The sequence below is a fragment of the Heterodontus francisci genome, chromosome 23, assembly GCF_036365525.1.
Source record: "Heterodontus francisci isolate sHetFra1 chromosome 23, sHetFra1.hap1, whole genome shotgun sequence".
In the NCBI taxonomy this organism is placed as follows: Eukaryota; Metazoa; Chordata; class Chondrichthyes; order Heterodontiformes; family Heterodontidae; genus Heterodontus; species Heterodontus francisci.
The window spans coordinates 49,708,387-49,717,622 of record NC_090393.1 but is presented as its reverse complement, the minus strand read 5'-3'; the positions used below and the strand labels follow the sequence as shown (position 1 = coordinate 49,717,622).

At 46.5% G+C, this 9,236-nt stretch overlaps 1 pseudogene; it reads right to left on the bottom strand.

The window, feature by feature from the left end:
• Positions 1-749: 749 nt before the first annotated feature.
• On the bottom strand, positions 750-918 carry LOC137383055 (U2 spliceosomal RNA; annotated as a pseudogene).
• Positions 919-9,236: the final 8,318 nt, after the last annotated feature.

Here is a 9,236-nt window from a genome sequence, read left to right as displayed (position 1 = left end):
AGGAACTCCTGCAGTGATGTCCTTGGACTGAGATGATTGGCCTCCAACAACTATAACCAGCTTCCTTTGTGCTAGGTATGACTCCAACCTGTGGAGAGTTTTCCCCTTCTCACATCACCTCTGGAATTCAGCACTTTTGTCTATGTTTGAACCTAGGCTGTAATGAGATCTGGAGCTGAATGTTCCTGGCAAAACCCAAACTGAGCATCGGTGAGCAGATTGTTGGTGAGTAAGTGCCACTTGATAGCATTGTCGATGACCCCTTCCACCACTTTGCTGATGATTGAGTGTAGACTGATGGGGCAGTAATTGGCTGGATTGGATTTGTCCTGCTTTTTGTGTACAGGACATACCTGGGCAATTTTCCACCTTGTCGGGTAGATGCCAGTGTGGTAGCTGTTCTGGACCAGCTTGGCTAGGTGTGTGGCTAGTTCTGGAGGAGAAGTCTTCACTACTACAGCTGGGATTTTTCAGGGCCCATAGCCTTTGCTGTTTCCAGTATGCTCAGCTGTTTCTTGCTATCACATGGTGTGAATCAAATTGGCTGAAGACTGACATCTGTGATAGTGGGGACCTCAGGAGGAGGCCAAGATGGATCATCCACTCATACTTCTGGATGAAGGTGGTGGCAAATGTTTCAGCCTTGTCTTTTGCACTCATGTGTTGGACTCCCCCATCATTGAGGGTGGGGATGTTTGTGGAGCCTCTTCCTCCCATTAGTTGTTGAATTGCCAATCACCATTCGTGACTGGATGTGGCAGGACTGGAGAGCTTTGCTCTGGTCTATTGGGATTGCGTTTTTTTTTGCAAGCCCCTGTTCCATCTCCCTGTCCCAAAAATCAATTTAATATTTGGTCCCCAGATAGGGGACGTATTAGATATTAAACTGATAAGAACAGATTTTTTTTTTCAAAATATACTTTATTCATAAAAATCTGTAAAAAATACATGACAAAACAGTTCTAAACGGCACCAAGTCAAAAAATACAAACAGTGCAAGAGGAGATCAGTTTCCTTCAGTACAGGTGCAATGAGTTGCCTCACAACCCTTCCATTTTATTTTTCATGCCATATACAATTTACAGCAAATGAAAAATTTTCCCGATACAGTTCGAGGGGTTTCCCATGGATCCAGCCCCTCAGTTCAGTTTGGTGGGGGGACCTTACACTGTGGTCTTTCCCCATTGAGCCTTTGCTGCGGCTGCCCCAAGCTTTAGTGCGTCCCTCAGTAAATAGTCCTGGACCTTGGAATGTGCCAGTCTGCAACATTCGGTCGTGGACAACTCTTTACGCTGGAAGACCAGCAAGTTTCGGGCAGACCAAAGGGCGTCTTTCACCGAATTGATGGTCCACCAGCAGCAGTTGATGTTTATCTCGGTGTGCGTCCCTGGGAACAGCCCGTAGAGCACAGACTCCTGTGTTACAGAGCTGCTTGGGATGAACCTCGACAAAAACCACTGCATCACTTTCCACACCTGCTTTACAAAGGCACATTCCAGAAGGAGGTGGGCAACCATCTCTTCCCCACCACAGCCACCCCGAGGGCATTGTGTGGTGGGGGTGAGACTTCGGGTGTGCTGGAAGGATCTGATGGGGAGGGCTCTTCTCACTACCAGCCAAGCTACCTCTTGGTGCTTATTTGAAAGTTCTGGTGATGAGGCATTCCACCAAATGACTTTGACGGTCTGCTGGGGGAACCATCCGACAGGATCCACCATCTCCTTTTCCCATAGGGCCTTGAGGACATTCCGTGCAGACCACCGCCTGATGGATCAATGGTCAAAAGTGTTTTCCTGCAGAAACTGCTCCACGAAGGATAGGTGGTACGGCACGGTCCAACTGGATGGAGCGTTCTGCGGCAATGTGACCAGGCCCATCCTTTGCAACACCGGGGACAGATAGAATCTCAGCACGTAGTGACACTTGGAGTTTGCGTACTGGAGGTCTACACACAGCTTGATGCAGCCGCACACGAAGGTGGTCATCAGGATGAGGGCGACGTTGGGTACATTTTTCCCGCCCTTATCCAGAGGTTTGAACATCGTGTCCCTCCGGACCCGGTCCATTTTGGATCCCCAGATGAAACGGAAAATGGCTCGGGTGACCACCACAGCGCAGGAGTGGGGTATGGGCCAGACCTGCGCCACGTACAGCAACAACGTGAGCGCCTCACACCTGATGACCAGGTTCTTACCCACAATGGAGAGAGATCGTTACTCCCACATGCTCAGCTTGTGTTGTACCCTGGCTACTCGCTCCTCCCAGGTTTTGATGCACGCCCTGGCCTTTCCGAACCATATCCCCAGCATCATCAGGTAGTCTGACCTGACGGTGAAGGGGACAAAGGATCGGTCAGCTCAGTTCCCAAAGAACATGGCCTCGCTCTTGCCGTGGTTAACTTTGGCTCCCGAGGCCAATTCGAACTGGTCGCAGATGCTCATCAGTTTGCACACAGACAGCGGATCCGAGCCGATGACGGCGATGTCATCCATGTACAGGGAGGTTTTAACCTGAGTGCCTCCACTGCCTGGGATTGTCACCCTTCTTATGCTCGCATCCTTCCTAATAGACTCAGCAAAGGGTTCAATACAGCAAACAAACAAGACCGGGGAGAGAGGACAGCCCTGTCTGACTCCAGATTGGATCGGGAAACTTTCTGATTCCCACCCATTGATTGAGACTGCGTTACTGATGTTTGTGTAGAGCAGTTTGATCCCATTTGGGATTGCATTGCTCTGTCTATAGTTTGCTGCTTCCACTGTTTAGCATGCATGTAATCCTGTGTTGTAGCTTCACCAGGTTGGCAACTTATATTTAGATATGCCTGATGCTGCTCCTGGCATGTTCTCCTACACTCCTCATTGGCTTGATGGTAATGGTAGAGTGAGGGATATGCCGGGCCATGAGGTTACAGATTATGGTTTATTACAATTCTGCTGATGATGATGCCCCACAGTGCCTCATGGATGCCCATTTTTGGCTTGCTAGATCAGTTCTGAGTCATAGAATCATAGAACGGTTACAGCACAGAAGGAGGGCATTGTGTCCGTGCTGGCTCTCTGCAAGAGCAACTCACCTAGTCCCACTCCCCCATCTTTTCCTCGTAGCTCTGCAAATTTTTCTCTTCAGCTAAATTTCCAATACCCTGTTGAAAGCCGTGATTGAATCTGCCTCCACCACACTCTCAGACAATGCATTCCAGATCCTAAAGGCTTTCTGCATAAAAAAGTTTTCCTCATATAGCCTTTGGTTCTTTTGCCATTCATTTAAAATCAGTGTCGTCTGGTTCTCGACCCTTCCACCAATGGGAACAGTTTCTCTCTATTTACTCTGTCCAGACCCCTCATGGTTTTGAACACCTCTATCAAATCTCCTCTCAACCTTCTCTTTTCTAAGGAGAACAGTCAGCTTCTCCAATCTATTCATGTAACTGAAATCCATCATCCCTTGATGCATTCTCATAAATCTGTACTGCACCCTCTCTAAAGCCTTCACATCCTTCCTAAATTGCAGTTCCCAGAATTGGACACAATAGTTGAGGATGTACCAGTGTTTTATCACCATAACTTCCTTACTTTTGTACTATATTCCTCTACTTATAAAGCCCAGGATCCCATTCACCCTTTTTAATCGCTTTCTCAACCTGCCCTATCACCTTCAACAATTTGTGCACATATATCCCCCGGTCTCCCAGTTCCTGCACCCATTTAGAATTGGGTTTATATTGCCTTTCCTTATTCTTCCTACCAAAATGTATCACTTTACACTTTTCTGCATTAAATGTCATCACATTCCACCAGCCTATCTATGTTCTGTTGAATGCTGTCACCATCCTCCTCACAGTTCACCAAGTTTTGTGTCATCAGCAAATTCTGAAATTGTGCCCTGTACACCCAAGTCTGGGTCATTAATGTAGATCAGGAAAAGCAATGGCCTTAGTACTGACTCCTGGGGTACGCTTCCTCCAATCCGAAGCAACCGTTCATTAAAACTCTGTTTCCTATCACTCAGCCAACTTCATATCCATGCTGCCACTGTCCCTTTTATTTCATGGGCTTCAACTCTGCTGGTGATTTATGTGGCACTTTATCAAACGTCTTTTGGAAGTCCATATACATCACATCGACCCCATTCACCTCATCAGCCCTCCATGTTACCTCGTCAAAAACTCCTTCAAGCTAGTTAAACACGATTTGCCTTCAACAAATTTGTGCTGCCTTTCCTTAAATAATCCACATTTGTCCAAGTGACAGTTAATTTGTCCTGGATTATTGGTTCTAAAAGCTTTCCCAACACCAAAGTTAAACTGGCTGGCCTGGGTTTATCCTTACAACCCTTTTTTGAACAAGGGAGTAATATTTTCAATTCACCAGTCGTTTGGCCAGATTTGGAAGATTGTGACCAGTACTTGCACAATTTCCACCCTTACTTCCCCCAGTGTCTTCAAATGCATCCCATCTGGTCCTGGTGACTTATCAACTCTAAGTACAGCCAGCCTTTCTTGTACCTACTATTTACTAGTTTTTAGCCCATTCAGTATCTCAACTACCTGCTAGTTCACTATGACTTTGGCCTCAAGAAGCTTGACGCCATCCAGGAGAAAGCAGCCCATTTGATGGCATCCCATCACAACCTTAAACATTCACTTCTCCACCACCAGTGCACTGTGGCAGCCGTGTGTATCATCTATAAGATGCACTGCAAAAATGCACCACGGCCTCTTTGACAGCAACTTCCAAACCTGCAACCTCTACCACCTAGAAGGACAAGGGCAGCAGGTGCATGGGGACATCACCACCTGCAGGTTCTCCTCCAGTTTACACAACATCCTGACTTGGGAATATATCACTGCTCCTTCATTGTCACTGGATCAAAATCCTGGAACACCCCCTCTAACAGCGCCGTGGCTATACCCACACCACATGGACTGCTACGATTCAAGAAGGCGCCACACCACCACCTTCTCAAGGGAAATTAGGGATGGGTAATCATTGCCAGTGACACCCACATCCCATAAACAAATAAAAAAATTTGACTGCCGCCCTAAGGGTCTCACATCTGGCAGCATTCCCACAATAAATAAGCCAGATCCATTGCTGAGGTAAGTGAGCATTATTTAGTGTAAGTGTAAACAAACAGCTCACTGATGCCAGTCTCCCAGAATCCAAACTAAATGAGCTTTGGTATAAAGATAGCTTTAAATTATGCAGCAAACCTGCTGTCAATATAAAGAGGAAAAATACTCCATGGGGACTGGAACAGATGTGGTGATTAGCTATAAAGTCATGCTCAAGGTACTTGTTTACAACCCAACTTGATCTTAAGGACATTTTAAACGCCAAAGCCAACTTAACCATTAAAGGATCAATTTGACCCTTAACGCATTCTTTAGCTCCCTCTTGCTGATGCCAGAAACCAACCTTTCTATTTTGCTCTTACTCTTGCACTAGCCCAATTATCCTCAACTGGCTTTTGTACAATTCCTGGTTCTCAATACTCTATGATTTCTTCAGCCTTTCAGAATAACTCTTCTCAGCCTTTATGTTAACATTGCTCTCATTATCCAGCCACTATGGTCTTGGTCTTGTTCATTTCTTCTTTTTCTCTTAGGAATACACTTTCCCTCCAATCCTTTAAAGTTAGCTTAGCTAAATTTCAACTTTTATTCAATGTTTTCCTTTTGCTGCCTTCCCACTAACCCCCTCTACTGCTTTCAAACCTTAAACATAGAAATGAATGTTGGGAACAAACACCTAAAGCTTTTGTATTTTAGCAAAGGTGTGTAACCATTTAAAATAACTGCAATCAAATAGTGGACAGAGGAATGTTATATGACTGTATTAAATGTTTGTCCACTAATATTGTCATTTGTCAGAGCAGGTGTCTAAAGCCTTGCATGCCTATGAGTTATTTTTTGACTTAGTTTTAATTATAATATTAAATCAAATTTTCAGCAATGAATGCCGGAAGCTAGGTGAACATCATGTTCTGAGGAACAAATAGTTCCTTAGCTGGAACACTGGTCTCCAAGATCCTGAAACAATTTTGTTTTTAAACTAAGAAACATAGGGGACAGGACAAAGCCCACAATGCAGAGCATCACCAAAGTTGAATCACAGAATCGTTACAGTGCAGAAGGAGGCCATTCGGCCCATCGTGTCCACACCAGCTCTCTGAAAGTGCAATTCACTCAGTTCCATTCCCCAGCCTTCTACCCATAACCCTGCACCTTCTTCCTTTTTCATATAACTGTCTAATTCCCTTTTGAATGCTTCGATTGAACCTGCCTCCACCACACTCTCAGGCAGTGCATTCCAGACCTTAACCACTCACTGCGTGAAAAAGTTTTTCCTCATGTCATGTTTGCTTCTCTTACCAAATACTTTAAATCTGTGCCCTCTCATTCTCGATCCTTTCAAGAGTGGGAACATTTTCTTTCTATCTCCTCTGTCCAGACCCCTCATGATTTTGAATACCTCTATCAAATCACCTCTCAGTCTTCTCTTCTCCAAGGAAAACAGTCCGAACTTCTCCAATCTATCTTCATAACTGAAATTCCTCATCCCTGGAACCATTCTCGTGAATCTTTTCTGTACTCTCTCCAATGCCCTCATGTCTTTCCTAAAGTGTGGCACCCAGAACTGGACGCAGTACTCCAGCTGAGGCTGAACTAGTGTCTTATACAAGTTCAACATAACTTCCTTGCTCTTGTACTCTATTAATAAAGCCCAGGATACTGAATACTTTATTAACCGCTCTCTCAACCTGCCTTGCCACCTTCAATGACTTATGCACATATACACCCAGGTCCCCCTGCTCCTGCACCCACTTTAAAATTGCACCCTTTATTTTATAATGTCTCTCCATGTTCTTCCTACCAAAATGAATCACTTCACAAATTCTCCGCATTGAACTTCATCTGCCACCTGTCTGCCCATTCCACCAACTTGTCTATGTCCTTTTGAAGTTCTACACTATCCTCCTCAAAGTTCACAATGCTTCCAAGTTTCATATCATCTGCAAACTTTGAAATCATGCCCTGCGCACCAAGGTCCAGGTCATTAATATATATCAAGAAATGCAAGGGTCCCAACACTGACCCCTGGAGAACTCCACTACAAACCTTCCTCCAGCCCGAAAAACATCCATCAACCACTATTCTTTGTTTCCTGTCATTCAGCCAATTCCGTATCCATGTTGTTACCATCCCTTTTACTCCATGAGCTGTAAGTTTGCTCATAAGTCTGTGTCAATGTGTATAATAGAAGATTGAATAAGTGAATGATTATCTCAAGAAATGCTATGCTTCCACGATGTGGTTCGAGGTAGACATTAACTGGGGGGAAGGAGGTTCCCAATTCTCAAACAGCACACAGACCACAGTCATGTAGAAACCATTCTTGTGGTTAGACTATCTAATGTTTGTTGTGATGGAAATCACATCTGCCAAATGGAAATATATTAATTGCGTCATATGGAACACTGCTTGAAACCTTTTACTGGACACTACAAATGACTTTTTGAAAAAGCAGAACTGAACAGTTGGAAAAAAAGGTTGTCCATTTGCATTCTGAGAAGACAAGGGTTGGCTGAGAGACAGATGAATAGAGAGACAATGGGGGTGCTCCCAGATTCAATTAACAAGATTGGTTTTGTCAATAGGGGTAATCAATAGATATCGACATGCCTTTGATTTTGTAAGAGCCAAACTCCACCCCCACCCCCACCCCCCCACCCACCGTGTATGTCTGAAAGACTCTAAATTTCAACACCTCCCCTTCTTTTTTTTTCTTTTGGGCCTCCTTATCTCGAGAGACAATGGATACGCGCCTGGAGGTGGTCAGTGGTTTGTGAAGCAGCGCCTGGAGTGGCTATAAAGGCCAATTCTGGAGTGACAGGCTCTTCCACAGGTGCTGCAGAGAAATTTGTTTGTCGGGGCTGTTGCACAGTTGGCTCTCCCCTTGCGCCTCTGTCTTTTTTCCTGCCAACTACTAAGTCTCTTCGACTCGCCACAATTTAGCCCTGTCTTTATGGCTGCCCGCCAGCTCTGGCGAATGCTGGTAACTGACTCCCACGACTTGTGATCAATGTCACACGATTTCATGTCGCGTTTGCAGACGTCTTTATAGCGGAGACATGGACGGCCGGTGGGTCTGATACCAGTGGCGAGCTCGCTGTACAATGTGTCTTTGGGGATCCTGCCATCTTCCATGCGGCTCACATGGCCAAGCCATCTCAAGCGCCGCTGACTCAGTAGTGTGTATAAGCTGGGGGTGTTGGCCGCTTCAAGGACTTCTGTGTTGGAGATATAGTCCTGCCACCTGATGCCAAGTATTCTCTGTTCAAGATGGCTCCTGGGCTGGAAGCTCCCTAGGAAGCTCCCTTGCTGTTCAACTCTATCCATGGCCATCTGCTCCCATTCCTAACGTTTTCTCCCCCAATCTGCCCTCTTAAACTGTTTAAATTCCCCTGGCTCTTTAAATCAGTTCATTTTAGCCCTATCTAAAGGCTAACAGTTAGTTTAGTGTATGTTACCTGGGCCCACTGCCCTCCCCCAGCCACACCTGCTCTTTGTTTTCTCAATGAAATTGAGCTGGATGAAACTGACGAGCACAGCTGCCGATACTTCAATCTCCGATCCTGCTGTCTTCACAGTCCAGAGTGTCTGCAGCCACGGCATGCGGTAAGTCCATTGAGGTGAAGAAGGAGCTGCGGGACCCGAGAGAAGTCCTGAGAAAAGGTGCCCCGAATACCCAAAAATTCCACGAACGGCCCCCCCGGCCGCAACTTCAAAGCGCCCGCGGGAGATGGCTCGGAGAGCATCTGCAGCGCACTGTCGGCAATGCTGCATGCCTTTATTTAAACCACTGCAAAAAAAAACCCTTAGCAAATGTAATCACCTCTAAGTCTGCCAAATGATGCTTCACCTCCCGAAGGACGTGGATGAGCTTTCCGGACGTCGATGGTGGGCACTGAGGAAATGGCTTATTACCTGCACCAGCTTCCCCCCCCCCTCCCCTCCCTTTACCCCCCTTCCACCCCCCCCCCACCCCCGTCCCCTTCCCTGCTCCACCCTCTCAGCTCACCCCCTCACAACCCCATCCCAGCCCACCCCCCCCTCGCACCATCTTCACCCCGCACCCCCTTCCCCTGCACCCCCCCCCCCACCCCCTCCCTCTACCCCTCCCCCTTGCATCCCCTCCTCCCACCGGCACCATCCTACACCTGTGTAGGGG